Source organism: Oncorhynchus tshawytscha, linkage group LG08, assembly GCF_018296145.1.
Source record: "Oncorhynchus tshawytscha isolate Ot180627B linkage group LG08, Otsh_v2.0, whole genome shotgun sequence".
In the NCBI taxonomy this organism is placed as follows: domain Eukaryota; kingdom Metazoa; phylum Chordata; class Actinopteri; order Salmoniformes; family Salmonidae; genus Oncorhynchus; species Oncorhynchus tshawytscha.
The window spans coordinates 11567662-11585517 of NC_056436.1; the positions used below are offsets into that span (position 1 = coordinate 11567662).

Here is a 17856-nt window from a genome sequence, read left to right on the forward strand (position 1 = left end):
GGGTGGCAGCATCATGTTGTGGGGGTGCCTTGCTGCAGGAGGCACTGGTGTACTTCACAAAATAGATGGCATCATGACGACAGAAAATTATGTGGATATATTGAAGCAACATCTCAAGACATCAGTCAGTAAGTTAAACCTTGGTCGCAAATGGGTCTTCCAAATGGACAATGACCCCAAGCATACTTCCAAAGCTGTGGCAAAATGGCTTAAGGACAACAAAGTCAAGGTATTGGAGTGGCCATCACAAAGCCCTGACCACAAGCCTATAGAAAATTTGCAGGCAGAACTGAAAAAGCATGTGCGAGCAAGGAGGCCTACAAACCTGACTCAGTTACACCAGCTCTGTCAGGAGGATTGGGCCAAAATTCACCAAACTTATTGTGGGAAACTTGTGGAAGGCTACCTGAAACGTTTGAGCCAAGTTAAACAATTTAAAGGCAATGTTACCAAATACTAATTTAGTGTATGTAAACTTCTGACCCACTGGGAATGTGATGAAAGAAATAACATCTGAAATAAATCATTATCTGTACTATTATTCTGACATTTCACATTCTTAAAATAAAGTGGTGACCCTAACTGACCTAAAACAGGGATTTTTTTTTTTGTTGATAAAATTGTGAAAAACTGAGTTTAAATGTACTTGGCTAAGGTGGATGTAAACTTCCGACTTCAATTGGGTATGGTCAAGTGCCACAATGAGGGACATAGATAAATTACAGTTGGCCCAGAACAGAGCAGCACGGCTGGCCCTTAAATATACACAGAGAACTAACATCAATAACGTGCATGTCAATCTCTCCTGGCTCAAAGTGGAGGAGCGATTGACTTCATCACTACTTGTCTTTGTGAGAGGTATTGACGTGTTGAAAGTGCTGAGCTGTCTGTTCAAATGACTAGCCCACAGCTCAGACACCCATGCATACCCCACAAGACATACCACCAGGGGTCTGTTCAAACTACTAGCACACAGCTCAGACACCCATGCATACCCCACAAGACATGCCACCAGGGGTCTCTTCACAATTCCCAAGTCCAGAACACATTCCAGGAAACACACATTACTACATAGAGCCATGACTACATCAAACTCTATTCCACACTACATTGCGATTTTGTTGTATTTTGTTGGTGGTATACATTTTGTCTTCTAAATATTTAGTGGTGTAATAGTGTTATATGATGTATTTTTTGTTGTTTGTGTGATGTAACTGTCTTAATGCATTTGGATGTCAGGAAGAGTAGCTGCTGCCTTGGCAATTAATGAAGATCCATAATACATACAAATACAAATATAATACCACCATACAACAATATTACAATGTACTGTGTGTAGAGTGCATGTGCTGTGTGTGTGTGTGTCTATGTGTGACAGTAAGCCTGTTGTAAAAGTCTGTTGAATATGGTAGAAAACAACTGTATTGACAGGGAAAATACAAGTTCTCTCTCTCATCTTGTCACTGGATCCTGTTCTAATGAATTAGCTTGTGTTCCTGACCTGTTACCATCCCTCCCTCCCTCGACATAACAGAGTGAGTAACCTGAGGATTTCCGTGGTGGAGACAGACAGGACAGAGATTGGAGATTTGTGATCTATGGGTCCTGGGGGTAGATCGTCTCGGTGGCTTTTGTAGTTCTAAGGTCTCAGCTTTTCTACAGTCACATCAAAGCATTGTGACCCGAGCAGAGCCAAAGGGGCTTAGGGAGGCCTTAGAAGACGTACTTCAGTCCATGCCCCTTTAATGTTGGCCACTCTATTTCTCTAAACTGACAGGCAGGCTGTCTGCATTTGATTGGGTCCATAGAAATTGAATTACTAGTACGAGCACTCCCAATAATGTATAAATTAATGGTGGTCTGAGGGGCTTTGCCTGTTCTGGTAATTATATTTCTATGGTTGGTCTGGACCTCAACTCCTTACCCTAATTACAGGTCAACAGAGCAACAGCGGTATCACAGTGCGTCCCAATCAGAGATCGCAGTTCTTTCCAAATGACACCCTATTCCCTATATAGTGCACTACATACTACCCTATGGGCCCTGGTCGAAATGACTGCACTATATAGGGAATAAGGAGGCATTTGTGATGCAACCCACTCCTTGTTGACAACGTTGCAAATGCTTAATCCCATTACTACTGACAGAATGGTATCATACTGGAAAGGGCAAGAAAGGGGATGTCTGTATCCCACATGGCACCTTATTCCCTATATAGTGCACTCGTTTTGACCAGGGCCCACAGGTGCACTATGTAGGGAATAGGGTGCCATTTGGTATTGCAGACATTTTCTCTCTTAGGTAGGTGTTGCAGCTAGGGCTGTGAGATGATTCATAGAATGACTAACTCTATGTCGTGGAAGTATTACACATGTATTGACATACTCCTCGAGGGTTCCTTTTCATCAAACTCAGTCTAAACTCATCCCCAGGCTTTGCACAGAGCTTGGGGAGAATATCTGGTGCATGAGCCTTAACCCAGTCTTGGACACATACAAATACTGTCACATGTATAGCATACTGTGTAGGTTATGTGCACTAGCAGGATGTTGTTGCATTATTTTCAAACTACGTCTTTGTTTCACCTTAAGAGTTTAAGAGTCCCCACCATACGGTTCCTTAACTCTGTTTGTGTCCCAAATGTCATCCAATATTCCCTATTTAGTGCACTACTTTAAACCAGGGCCCTATCGAGCTCTGGTCAAAAGTAGTGGACTATATAGGGAACAGGGTACCATGTAGGAGGCATGCTGTCTCTGTTCCATATTATTTCTTGACCTGCTGTAAGGGAAGAAGCTCTGGCCTAGCAGGAGAAAGTCTTATGGCCCTCCAGAGCCCTATGTAACAAGAGTAGTAGGGCCACACCATGTCACTTCTCCACAATGGGAAAATACAGACAGACACCTTCTCTCTAAAATTGATCCACTTCTACAATGCTCAGACTTGTGTAGTCTGTAGCCTCCTACTCTCCCAAGTGGGTAAGCTTACTGTAGTAGAACGTCTACATTCTGAGAACATTCTGTTATTCTTTGTTGGAAAAGGTAGTCTGTTATTTTATTCTCCCTATCCAAAGTCTATGATTTATGCATATAAAACCATGAAACTCTAAACCTATAGGGCGTTAATGTCCCTAGGCTGAACCCGCTTCCTACGAATGGGTATTCTAAGCGCCGGTAGTATTTCCCTCTTCACTGCCACCAGGCTTCCAAAATACTGCTGCACTGCTACAGTCGGGAATGGGACGGGAGGAATGGAATGACAGGCAGCCGTTAGCGATACCAACTATTGGTCGTTGAGGGGTATCAGTACGTTCTATATAGTATTTTTTTTTACATATCAAAAGAGCAACGGAATATCTGTATGATAATGTTTGGATTATTATAATTAACATGAATTTAAGGATATTTTCACTGAAGAACATTTGCTATTAAAACAAAAACGAAATGATGTCAAATCTAAACGAACCCCCGCCATCCGTGATTTGAAACCGTCTTTCCAGCAATTGCACATGTAATCCTAGGCTACTTGTTACTGATCCAAAGGCATATAAATGTGGCGCTCTACGAAGCAGCTCTGCCCCCGTCTATATTTCAAACTTTAGCCTGCATTTGCTGACGATAAATTGGATATACTAGAGCGTTTGGATACAACTTCATCGTATAATACTTTTTGTTTTAAAGGAGTTAGGATTAGTTTTTCTCATGAAAGGTAAGTTTATTTCAAAAGCTGCATTTTACATCTCTGCTTTCGTTCTTTGTCATTTCTCTTGCCACTAATTTAACTGATCCACCTCCTCTGCGCGCATGGACGAAGTTATTCTGTCCTGCTCTTCCAACATTTCTAAACTATATTAGGCTACACGAATGTTATAAAATGTATTCACTCGTTCTATGTTTGCAATATATGTTTTCAAACAGTATTTCAAAACGGATTAAAGTGTGGTCAACGGTTGGTTGTTCAAAACAACCCGGACCCGATCAATTCCTGTGCCTACAATTTAGCTCGCGATGCTGTCAGAATGTTGCCGCTATCCGTTATAGGCAACATTACGAACTTGAGACAGAGATGCATTTTGTTGCAACAATGTAACGATCTTTCTCACTATAATGGCTGATGTTTATTCTACATTTTGTGAGCACTGATTTGACCCTCTCATCGTTATTTAATGCATCTGGCTCATCGACGTATTGCTTTTTATATGACCCTCCCCTCACTGTTTCGTTCCAATGCATTTACATACACCAGCTAGTGCAGTACTTGTTATCATTACAGTTGGCTATAGTCGTTCTTTCCGTAAAAAAAAAAGACTGGCACCAAGTTTACTGTAGGATGCGGTCTCTCGTGTCAAATGCCACCTGGAAGTGGTATGTTTTTCAAACCTAATAACAGCAGCCAGCATGCTCAATTTGTGATTAAGTTGCGCATTACTTAAATGTCTTCCCTAGAACATCATCACTGTTCCATTCTGGAAGGGGTCACACTTTTTTTGACTTCTTATTTTAGGCTTCCTGTCCTCTGGAATGGAATCTGGCATTCGATTATAACCATGCTATAATACTGTTCTGGAATGAAATGACTCTGTACGGAGAGACATGTAGGCTATTGAAGGGGAGACTGTATAGAAATCGAATAGAATATTAGAAATTGATATAGAAGGATACAACTAGCATAGAACTAGGAAAAACTTGGAAATGTGGTAGAAGAGAGGTGTGTGTGTGTGTCCAGCCTGGTCTCATAACCTAGAAGTAACATAGTAAATATACATTTGGGAAACTGAAATTAGAAGCCGGATGTGGAGGTCCAGGGCTGGTGTGGATACATGTGGTCTGCGGTTGTGAGGCTAGTTGGACGTACTGCCAAATGATCTAAAACGACAGAGGCAGTTTGTGGTAGAGAAATGGACATTCAGTTATCTGGCAACAGCTCTGGTGGACATTCCTGCAGTCAGCATGTCAATTGCACGCTCCCTCAAAACCTGAGACATCTGTGGCATTGTTTGTTGTGTGACAAAACAGCACATTTTAGTGGCCTTTTATTGTCCCCAGCATAAGGTGCGCCTGTGTAATGACCATGCTGTTTAATCAGCTTCTTGATATGTCACACCCGTCAGGTGGATAGATTATCTTGGAAAAGGAGAAATGCTCACTAACAGGGATGTAAACAAATTAGTTCACAACATTTGAGAGAAATAAGCTTTTTGTGCGTATGGAACATTTCTGGGATCTTTTATTTCAGCTCATGAAACATGGGATCAACACTTTACATGTTGTGTTTTATATTCTGGTTCAGTATATAATACAAATTGTAATTCGTAACATATCATAAGATACATGTGATGGACATCCACAAATTAATACATACCATACAAAACAACATATCATACTAAATGGATTGTCTCGGATTTACATACAGAATAATAGGATATGCTCTGAGACCAGGTTGCAGCAGGCCTGTATGTTTGCTTGTTGGGGACCTTTCTTCCTGTTTGCTTCAGTATTCAGGAATGCCAACAATTCCCTCCCTGTGGCTTTCCTTCCATTTCATTTCTATCATGGACAAGAGGCAGGGGAAATCTCTGCACGTTTTATTCTGAACTAAAGACATACAATTACTTTGTGCAGATGATATCGTCATATTTTCTTATATAACTCAATTTAACATACTGTATAACTCCTTTCCATATTTCGACCTGAATACCTGTGTGATTGAATTACCTGGAAAATATGTTTACCCATGTAGACCAATCCAATAGCCCAGTGGTAGTTTCTTCCACACAATTATGCCTAATAGTTTCAGGAGTACTAGTGAAGCTGTAGTTTATGCCTTCGTTGCTCTACCTGGTTTGGGATCAGCTGTAACACTAGGCCTTATGGCTGACAGGATCTGGTAGCTTGGTGGATAGGCATGCAGCCCCCTAAAGGCCGTTGCAGACTGTACGGATTCAGTCTTTTACGATCATCACGTCACACTGTGCGATGTTACTAAATTCAAATCTTGATATCAACCTGACCAGATTGTACGATTCGCCTCAGTTCTGTCGTCACATTCTGCGATTAGCTTGAGAGGCTACGTCAGCCAACGTAGGCTACGTCCTCTGCAGCGGTGTATTTGATCTGCCAATGTGCCAGCACCAGCAGCGCTTGTAGTAGAACATTCTATTTTGATTGGTCATTTTGTGCATTTCTTAAAATCCTATCAGGAAGCCTGATTTCAGATGTATCATATAAACAACATTATTTGGGAAATCCCTCTTCTTGCACAGCATGACAACGTTTAAATCAAACTAAAGTATTATATTATTCTGACTATTCACAATAATTGTTTTATGGTGTGCACACTCCGTGCCGGCCATGTTCCTATTGGTCAGTCACCGGGATCAGCTTGTAACACCAGCCGATGAACGGGCCAAGACGTAGACCCTGTCACGCTGAACGGGCCAAGACGTAGACCCTGTCACGCTGAACGGGCCAAGACGTAGACCCTGTCACGCTGAACGGGCCAAGACGTAGACCCTGTCACGCTGAATGGGCCAAGACGTAGACCCTGTCACGCTGAACGGGCCAAGACGTCTGACAATCGTCTATGGCCTACGAATTTGCCCACAACGTGGACATTTTGTCAAGGACAGCGAAATCGTCACATAAGACGGCTAAAATGGTACAGTCCGGCTTAACACATGGCAGTCCAATCAGCTACCTCTGGCTACTACATACATTCTATGTTTCCTTCTCCAGCTGTTGAAAGAAAACAGAAGAAAAACAATTGCCTGTTTTTGTGCTTATTTGTCTAGTTGATTGAGGATACAGAGCAGCCCCACCTGCTCCAAACTGATGTTCTCTGGTAAGACTAGAGACAGTAGAACCAGAGTAGAGAGACAGAGCCATATTAAAGACCGTAGAGATTGAGACACATAGATCGTAAAGAGACACAGAGACAGTAAAGTGAATGGTGCTGTGTCTGTCGGGACAGGAATGAAGTCTCCACTGCCTGAGCAGGAAACAAAATGACATGTTTTAAGTAGGCCTCCCGAGTGGCGCTGCATCGCAGTGCTAGAGGCGTCACTACAGATCCGGGTTCGATCCCGGGCTGTGCCGCGACCGTGAGACCCATGAGGTGGAGCACAATTGGCCCAGCGTCGTCCGTGTTAGGGGAAGGTTTGGCCGGCTGGGATGTCCTTGTCCCATCGCGCTCTAGTGACTCCTTGTGGCGGCCGGGCGCAATGCACGCTGACACGGTCGCCAGCTGTATGGTGTTTCCTCCGACACATTGGTGCGGCTGGTTTCCGAGTTAAGCAAGCAGTGTGTCAAGAAACAGTGCGGCTTGGCAGGGTCACGTTTCGAAGAATGCATGGCTCGACCTGCGCCTCTCCTGAGTCCGTAAAGGAGTTGCAGCGAGGGGACAAGACTGGATATCACGAAATTGGGGAGAAAAGGGGTAAAAGTATCAACAAAAATATTTAAACAAATATATATTTTTTATTATTTATGTAAGTAGGTCTTCCCAGGGCCTTCCAGCTCTACACGGGACAGACCTTTTTTCCTCTGAGCAGCTGTTTGTGCTGTTTCAATTGAACCTATTTGTTTCTGCCCATGCCCAAGTCATCCTACCAAAAGCATCCTGCCTTTGTTTTTAATTATTGAGCCTGGGTCACTCTATCCTCCTGAGGATCTTCAGTTTGGAGTTACACTTGCTGTTTGGTTTTATGTGTAAAACCTGACTGATTCACTGACTCCTCCTCCTCCACACCAAAGACCATAACCTCAGGGCTCTCTCTCTTTCACTGCTACTGTCGCAATCTATTCTGCCGTGATAACCAGAACACATAGTTCTGGGTGCTGGAAATGGAGCTCGGAAAGCTGACATAGACTCTTACATTCAATTCAAAGGGCTTTATTGGCATGGGAAACATATGTTTACATTACCAAAGCAAGTGAAATAGACAAAAAAGAAAAGGGAAAATAAACCATGAACAGTAAATATTACACACACAAGTAAAAACAATATGTATAGACATGTCAAAGGTTGTTGGCAGTGTTGTAACAATGTACAAATAGTTGAAATATGAAAGGAAAATACATACCGTTAAATAAAGGTTGTATTTACTATGGTGTTGTCGCTCCACTGGTTTCCCTTTTCTTGTGGCAACAGGTCACACATCTTGCTGCTGTGACGTCACACTGTGGTATTCCACCCAATAGATAGGGGAGTTTATCAAGATTGGATTCGTTTTGAAATTCCTTGTGTGTCTGTGCAATCTGAGGGAAATATGTATCTCTAATATGGTCATACATTGGGCAGGAGGTTTGGAAGTGCAGCTCAGTTACCACCTCATTTTGTGGGCTGTGAGCACATAGCCTGTCTTCTCTTGAGAGCCATGTCTGCCTACGGCGGCCTCTCTCAATAGCAAGGCTATGCTTACTGAGTCAAAGCTTTCCTTAAGTTTGGGTCAGTCACAGTGGTCAGGTATTCTGCCACTGTGTACTCTGTGTTTAGAGCCAAATAGCATTCTAGTTTGCTCTGTTTTTTTGTTAATTCTTTCCAATGTGTCAAGTAATTATCTTTTTGTTTTTCTCATGATTTGGTTGGGTCTGATTGTGTTCTGTCCTGTTTATCTCTCTGTAGGTGTGGGCTTTGTTATGGAACTTATTTTTAGGTGGTTGTAGAATTGAATGGCTATTTTCTGGATTTTGATCATTAGCGTGAATCGTCCTAATTATGCTCTGCGTGCATTATTTGTTGTTTTATGTTGTACACAAATGTTTTTGCATAATTCTGCATGCAGAGTCTCAATTTGGTTGTTGAGTGGACGCCAGATCTCACAACCATAAAGGGTAATGGGTTATATAACTGATTCAAGTATTTTAAGCCAGATCCTAATTGGGATGTCAAATTTTATGTTAGTTTTGATGTCGTAGAAGGCCCTTCTTGCCTTGTCTCTCAGATCGTTCACAGCTTCGTGGAAGTTACCTGTGGTGCTGATGTTCAGGCTGAGGTAGGTATAGTTTTTTGTGTACTCGAGGGCAGAAGTGTCTAGGTGGAATTTGTATTTATGGTCCTGGCAACTGGACTTTTTTTTAGAACATCATTTCTGTCTTCCTGACATTAACGGTCAGGGCCCAGGTCTGTCAGGGCCCAGGTCTGTCAGGGCCCAGGTCTGTCAGGGCCCAGGTCTGTCAGGGCCCAGGTCTGTCAGGGCCCAGGTCTGACAGAATCTCTGCAGAAGATCTAGGTGCTGCTGTAGGCCCTCCTTGGTTGGGGTACAGAAGCACCAGATCATCTGCAAACAGTAGACAATTCACTTCAGATTCTAGTAGGGTGAGGCCGGGCACTGCAGACTGTTCTAGTGCATCACACACCTTTTTTTTAATGTGGTAATGTCCATTTTTCAACCATTTAGGAATAAGTAAAGGCTTTGATTTCTGGGTCAAACAGATGGAAAATGGGTCTTAGAAAACCTCTCTCAGAAAAAGTCTTAATAGTTTATGGATATACATATAAACACAATGTTGAAGTGAAGACCCTTGCCAACTAATATCAACACTAACATTTCGTTTGGATACATTTTTCTGCATTCTGTAAGTTTAAGAAACATTGCCTTGTGCCTTGAAATTCTGTTACCAAAAACCCACATCTTGAAGATATTGTCTAATTTCTCTCCCTCATGAGGAGAGGGATAATGAAAGTTCACAAAGTAACAAGTAAAGGTCGGCCTATCAATTAGTTAGTGTTTTTACTGATATCAATTTTGTTTATGAATTATTAAGTGTTTGAAACTCGAAATTCCATTAGAAAATCGGTAAGGCAATTACTGAAAAATCAGAATTTCTGCAGTTGAATTGGCTACAATGAGAGGTCATAGTAGTCACAAACCAAAGTTGAGTTCTGTAGAGTAAAGAAAAGTATAGTACTGTACAGTACAGCACACGAGTTGAAATCAAATTAAATGTATTGGTCTCAACCGTAAGGCTCTCCAGAGGGTAGTGAGGTCTGCACAACGCATCACCGGGGGCAAACTACCTGCCCTCCAGGACACCTACACCACCCGATGCTACAGGAAGGCCATAAAGATCATCAAGGACATCAACCACCCGAGCCACTGCCTGTTCACCCCGCTGCCATCCAGAAGGCGAGGTCAGTACAGGTGCATCAAAGCTGGGACCGAGAGACTGAAAAACAGCTTCTATCTCAAGGCCATCAGACTGTTAAACAGCCACCACTAACATTGAGTGGCTACTGCCAACACACTGTCAATGACACTGACTCTACTCCAGCCACTTTAATCATGGGAATTGATGGGAAATGATGTAAATATATCACTAGCCACTTTAAACAATGCTACCTTATATAATGTTACTTACCCTACATTGTTCATCTCATATGCATACGTTGATACTGTACTCTATATCATCGACTGCATCCTTATGTAATACATGTATCACTAGCCACTTTAACTATGCCACTTGGTTTACATACTTATCTCATATGTATATACTGTACTCGATATCATCTACTGTATCTTGCCTATGCTGCTCTGTACCATCACTCATTCATATATCCTTATGTACATATTCTTTATCCCCTTACACTGTGTATGACAGTAGTTTTTTTTTGGAATTGTTAGTTAGATTACTTGCTCGTTATTACTGCATTGTCGGAACTAGAAGCACAAGCATTTCGCTACACTCGCATTAACATCTGCTAACCATGTGTATGTGACAAATAAAATTTGATTTGATTTTGATTTGACATACACATGGTTAGCAGATGTTATTGGTCACATACACATGGTTAGCAGATGTTATTGGTCACATACACATGGTTAGCAGATGTTATTGGTCACATACACATGGTTAGCAGATGTTATTGGTCACATACACATGGTTAGCAGATGTTATTGCGAGTGTAGCGAAATGCTTGTACTTCTAGTGCAGCAATATCTAACAAGTAATATCTAACAATTCCACAACAAATACCTAATACACACAAATCTAAGTAAAGGAAATTAATAATAATATATAAATATATGGAAGAGCAATGACAGAGTGGCATAGGCTAAGATACAATAGATGGTATAAAATACAGTATATGCATATGAAATGAGTAATGCAAGATATGTAAACATTAAAGTAACTAGTGTTCCATTTATTAAAGTGACCAATGATTTCAAGTTGAATATATTATAATGGACTACACTCTACTGTGCTGAACTCTACTGTGTTGTACTATACTGAACTCTACTGTGCTGTACTATACTGAACTCTACTGTGCTGAACTCTACTGTGCTGTACTGTACTGAACTCTACTGTGCTGAACTGTACTGAACTGTACTGTGCTGAACTCTACTGTACTGAACTCTACTGTGCTGTACTTTGATGTCCAAACTTGTGAAACGGTAGACTTTGTTAGCAGATGATGTTACTCTTCAATAACACAGACCCCCAAAGCAAATTAGGGAAAGGAAAATGGATGTATTCTTATTCAAATAGTACGAATCATGCAGGGAGGTAGATGTTCATGTGTTCAGTGATTCTCTCCTGAACAAAGAGACAGGCTGTAGTTTATAACCCCACTCTAGCCTGTGGTTGACCAATTAGAATTATTTGCAATAAAACTGGGCCAATGGCCAAATACCAACTATCCTGTTTCAGACTCAATATATAGACAAATTCCTCCCATGTCTCTGCATTAATCCCCTGTTACAGAAAATCCACAATTTCCCTTGATCCTTAGTACTTTATTGACCTCTCGTCCTCTCTCGTCCTCTCTCTGCGTTATCTTCGAAATATTCTTAACTTCTAGGATTGCTTCAGATTTGGTCTGGGCCATCCAAATTTGGTCTTGTTTGGGGTCAGAGCTCATTAAAATAATAGCCAGGTGTGTAGAATAATACCCATATATACAAAGAGGATTTTGCATATTTATATTTGTGTATCTATTTAGGATACTTCACCGTGAAGAGAATGACATTCATATCCATCATTATGCATTTATTTGTTGTACAGATCCGGAACCCATGATGAAATTCCTTTTTCGCAATTCCGTTACAGGATGTAAATCCACTTAAATTATCAAAATAGATGTTTTTCAATGTGTCACGTCATAGCTGACACCCCCTTCTTTCCGCAGACATCGTTGAATCTTAATTCGGAGCGGATATTTACATTTTTGGAAAACGTGGGAATAAAAAAACTGAGGGTGATTTTACAGAAATTCTGTTACCAAACTTGGCATCTGAACTGTTCTTCCAGAAAATGTGTTTTTGTAAAGTTGTCATTTTGTTGTATAGTTTGTTCACCTTTGAAATCAATGATTTTTGTTTGGCATACAGTGCATTTGGAAAGTATTCAGACCCCTTTTTCACATTTTGTTATGTTACAGCCTTATTCTAAAATGGATTAAATGTTTTTTCCCTCATCAATCTACATACAATACCCCAATGACAAAGCAAAAACGGTATTTAGAGACTCGAAATTGAGCTCGGGTGCATCCTGTTTCCTTTGATCATCCTTGATGTTTCTACAACGTGATTGGAGTCCACCTGCGGTAAATTCAATTTATTGGACATGATTTTAAAAGCTACACACCTGTCTATATAAGGTCCCACAGTTGACAGTGCATGACAGAGCAAAAACCAAGCCATGAGGTCAAAGGAATTGTCCATAGAGCTCCGAGACAGGATTGTGTCGAGGCACAGATTTGGGGAAGGGTACCAAAACATGTCTGTAGCATAGAAAGTCCCCAAGAACACAGTGGCCTCCATTCTTAAATGGAAGAAGTTTGTAACCACCAAGACTCTTCCTAGAGCTGGCCGCTGTGAGCAATCGGGCGAGAAGTGCCTTGGTCAGGGAGGTGACCAAGAACCCGATGGTCACTTGGGTCACGCTCCAGAGTTCCTCTGTGGAGTTGGGAGAACCTTCCAGAAAGACAACCATTTCTGCAGCACTTCACCATTTATTGTAGAGGCCAGATGGAAGCCACTCCTCAGTAAAAGGCACATGACAGCCCACTTGGTGTTTACCAAAATGGACTCTGACCATGAGAAACAAGATTCTCTGGATGAAACCCAGATTGAACTCTTTGGCCTGAATGCCAAGCATTACATCTGCAGGAAACCTGGCACCATCCCTATGGTGAAGCATAGTGGTGGCAGCATCATGCTGTGGGAATGTTTTTCCACGGCAGGGACTGGGAGACTAGTCAAGATCGAGGGAAAGATGAACGGAGCAAAGTACCGAGAGCCTTGATGAAAACCTGCTCCAGAGCGCTCAGGACCTCAGACTGAGGCGAAGGTTGACCTTCCAACAGGACAATGATCCTAAGCACACAGCCAAGACAACGCAGGAGTGTCTTCGTGAGAAGTCTCTAAATGTCCTTGAGCGGCTAAGCCAGAGCCCGGACTTTAACCTGGGGAGACCTGAAAATAGCTGTGCAGCGATGCTCCCCATCCAACTAGACAGAGCTTGAGAAGATCTGCAGAGAAGAATGGGAGAAACTCCCCAATTACAGGTGTGCCAAGCTTGTAGCGTCACACTCAAGAAGACTCGAGGCTGTAATTGCTGACAAAGGTGCTTCAACAAAGTACTGAGTAAAGGGTCCACATACTTATGTACATTTTCAAAAATGTCTAAACCTGTTTTTGCTTTGTCATTATGGTGTATAGATTGATGAAAAAAAAAAACATTTAATCAATTTAGAATAAGGCTGTAATGTAGCAAAATATGGAAAAAGTCATGGGGTCTGAATACTTTTCCGAATGCACTGGCCATTTTTAAGTCTGTTACTTGTCCTACACTATATAAGTAATGTGGCGCTATTTGGGGGACAGTCCATGAGTATACTTTACCCTTTAGTCATATCTTATCTGTGAACTGTGTTCCTGGAGTTGTAAGTGTCTGAGGACAATATGGCACAGTAACGTAAGACTGATGGCACCATGAGAAAGGATGGGGCGACAGATATCATCATTGAAACGGAGAGATACTCTCCCTTCCATTCTGCCTGTCTTTTATCTCCAACTCCTCGAAGGTTGGTACACACACACATTTTAACTCTTATTTTCTTAAAACTGCATATGTGGTTAAGGGCTTGTAAGTAAGCATTTCACGGTAAGGTCAGCACCTTGTATTCAGTGCATGTGACAAATCAAATTAGATTTTACTCACTCGAACCTCCCTCTCATTGTAAAGTTGTCAAGCAGAAAGATGCCGTTGGCTAGCTCCCATTTAACCAACAGTAACTCTATTCTTTATCCAACACTGTGGTCAGATTCCTCCTCCTAGTGTCCATTAGAGAAATCTACCATCAGGACTAAAGGGAAATAGGTCATCCTTCCTGCAGGTGTCTGTTTCCCTTATTGGATTGCTTTCCCCTACCAGTCATACTTGGTCTCCTCCTGGAGTTGGCGCTTACAGCGGTGCTGGACTGCCAGCGGGCTGAACTAACAGCGGTGCTGGACAACTAGCGGTGCTGGACTACCAGCGGTGCTAGACAACCAGCGGTGCTAGACAACCAGCGGTGCTGGACTACCAGCGGTGCTGGACTACCAGCGGTGCTGGACAACCAGCGGTGCTAGACTACCAGACTACCAGCGGTGCTAGACTACCAGACTACAAGCGGTGCTAGACTACCAGACTACCAGCGGTGCTAGACGCAGCCATAGTGTCTCACATCATGTTCAACTCACTGGGAGTTGACTGTGGCTGTGGTTGTAAACATGATCTTCAGAACCAGGGGAGTATCCCAGGCTTCTATTGACTGTGGTTGTAAACATGATCTTCAGAACCAGGGCAGTATCCCAGGCTTCTATTGACTGTGGTTGTAAACATGATCTTCAGAACCAGGGGAGTATCCCAGACTTCTATTGACTGTGGTTGTAAACATGATCTTCAGAACCAGGGCAGTATCCCAGGCTTCTATTGACTGTGGTTGTAAACATGATCTTCAGAACCAGGGGAGTATCCCAGACTTCTATTGACTGTGGTTGTAAACATGATCTTCAGAACCAGGGGAGTATCCCAGGCTTCTATTGACTGTGGCTGTAAACATGATTTTCAGAACCAGGGGAGTATCCCAGATTTTGTATTGATATGCCTGTGCATATCCTGTTGTGTCGTACAATACCTTTCATCAGCTAAGTTGTTTTTAACAGAAGGATTTGCCTCATTTAAAATAAAACGCCAGGCTGTGAGTGTATTGTATATGAATAATACCCGTTTGTTTTTCCCAACCCTTTTATTTATGGCCACATACTCTGTTCTGAGCGGATATAACGGTTGAGGTGATTTCTCTTCTCAGAGCATGGGTCTTCTTGTGCTAGTTTAGCATGTCAGGGAATACAGAGCTCCATGGAGCCTCGAGGGAGGGGAGGGGAGGGGAGGGGGGAGGGAGGGAGGGAGGGAGGGAGGAGAGAGAGAGGGAGGGAGGGAGGGGGAGGGAGGGAGGGGAGGGAGGGGGGAGGGAGGGAGGGAGGGAGGGAGGGAGGGAGGGAGGGGGAGGGAGGGAGGGGGGGAGGGAGGGAGGGAGGGAGGGGGAGGGAGGGAGGGGAGGGAGGGGAGAGAGCGAGGGGGAGGGAGGGAGGGAGAGAGGGGAGGGAGGGGGGAGGGAGGGAGGGGAGGGAGGGGAGAGAGCGAGGGGGGGGGGGAGTGAGTGAGTGAGGTGAGTGAGTGAGTGAGTGAGGTGAGTGAGTGAGGTGAGTGAGTGAGGTGAGGTGAGTGACGTGAGGTGAGTGAGTGAGGTGAGTGAGTGAGTGAGTGAGTGAGTGAGTGAGTGAGTGAGTGAGTGAGGAGAGGAGCGAGAGAGGAGCAGGTGAAAGAGCGAGGTGAGAAAGAGAGACTGCTGCTGACTGTTTAAACATGCCTGGAAGCTCGGGCGGTTTGAGGTTGTGTGTGTATACTACGGGTGTGTGTTTGGGGTGTGTGTGAGTGTAGTATGTAGGGCTGGCTGATATGGCCTATAAATCATATCTATATTGTTTTCAAACTTATGGCCGATTCACTATATGTAGAGTATCTCGCTGAAAACAAATCTCGAAATAAGCTTTGTTGTACAATATTTAAAGGTCAAATTTAGTGCATTTCAAACAGTCAGCAATAATCTACGTAATTCAGGGCTTGTGAATTTATACCTAGGCTAAATATAAGCCTTCCGCAACGTGATTATTATTTTTTAGCAAAAATCACTGCTCTGGCTCACAGGTTTGTCTATGAAAAATGCCATTTTGAAGATAAATTTAACCAGAACCATGCATACATACATAATGTACATTCACTAATAATGACTAGCAGGCATTAGAGAACCTCAAATGCAATAGCAAGTTAAAACTACTTGTCAGAGAGGAAGAACTGTTGGAAGAACATCTGCAAAATATGTGTAGGGGCTTGTGGAGGGGCATGTGGAGGGGCTTGTGGAGGGGCATGTGGAGGGGCTTGTGGAGGGGCATGTGGGGGCATGTGGAGGGGCATGTGGAGGGGCATGTGGAGGGGCATGTGGAGGGGCTTGTGGAGGGGCTTGTGGAGGGGCATGTGGAGGGGCATGTGGAGGGGCTTGTGGAGGGGCTTGTGGAGGGCTTGTGGGGCTTGTGGAGGGGCTTGGTGTGTGTTAATGGGAAGGTGGCGACGACGACACCAAAGACAACATGAGAACAAGCGGACATAAACACTCATAAAAACGAAAAATACAACTAGATTCTTGTGATGCAGGCATTTGGAATAACGTGCCGAAAACCATAAAATCGAATGAATCTGGGAACAAAATGTGAAATGATTTGAAACCTTTAAAAAAAAAACATATTATTCCTAACCTTTTTAAAATTAATATTAACACTCTAAAACTGTTGGTCTGTTCCAGCTCAGCAAGAATCGTAATGGTGACATTTTCTCTTGATTTAACTTTAAGGTTCTACTCTGAAGTACTTTTTTATCTAAAGGTAGTGAAAGGTAACAAAATGGTTTAAAAATGATTACACCTTCCCTGTCCAGAAGCACAGTTGAAAAATATTTTTGTTAATTCACTATGACGATTAAATTATCACAACTAAATAAGTGTGATTGCAGTCTGTACATTCACTATGAATGTGTAGACAAGTTGAGTCAAACTATGACAGGAAATTACTATTCATTTAGTCAATCATAATAACTGTTAGTCACCTTTCATGACTTCAAACACACCTTGATGATGTTGTCTGGCTGTCGGCTATGTTACAACATTTACTCTTACATGGCACCAGTGGTGGAAAAAGTACCCAGTAAAATCCTACTTGAGGGAAAGTATTTGGTTTAAATATACTTAAGAATCAAGTATAAATCATTTCAAATTCCTTATTAAGGAAAAAAATAAATAAATGTTGTTTTATGGATAGCCAGGGGCACACTCCAACACTGACATACAGTGCCTTGCAAAAGTATTCATCCCCCTTGGCGTTTTTCCTATTTTGTTGCATTACAACCTGTAATTTAAATGGATTTTTATTTGGATTTCATGTAATGGACATACACAAAATAGTCCAAATTGGTGAAGTGAAATTAAAAAATAACTTGTTTTCAAAAAATTCTAAAAAATGGAAGTGGGGTTTATATGTAAAGTAGGGCACTATATAGGGGATCTGGTTTAAAAGTAGGGCACCATATAGGGGATCTGGTTAAAAGTAGGGCACTATATAGGGGATCTGGTTAAAAGTAGGGCACTGTATAGGGTGCCATTTGGGACGTAGACCAGGCGTTCAGACTGCTACAGACTGTTGAGTCTCTTGATTCCTTGGCTTAACCTGTTAAACTGGCTCTGTATTTTAATAAAACACCGTAACACATCGTGACACCTCCGTGAATACCCAAATTAACTTAGAAGATTTGCTGGATTCTG

General features: G+C 42.5%; 1 protein-coding gene across 1 annotated transcript in view; it reads left to right on the forward strand.

The window, feature by feature from the left end:
- The first annotated feature begins 3255 nt into the window (after positions 1 to 3255).
- LOC112256937 (FERM domain-containing protein 6-like) overlaps positions 3256 to 17856 on the forward strand; it is a 49059-nt gene continuing 34458 nt past the window's right edge. The window contains exon 1 of the mRNA XM_042325198.1: positions 3256 to 3708. The gene's annotated coding sequence lies outside the window, so the exon portion shown is untranslated. The remainder of the gene's footprint in view (positions 3709 to 17856) is intronic.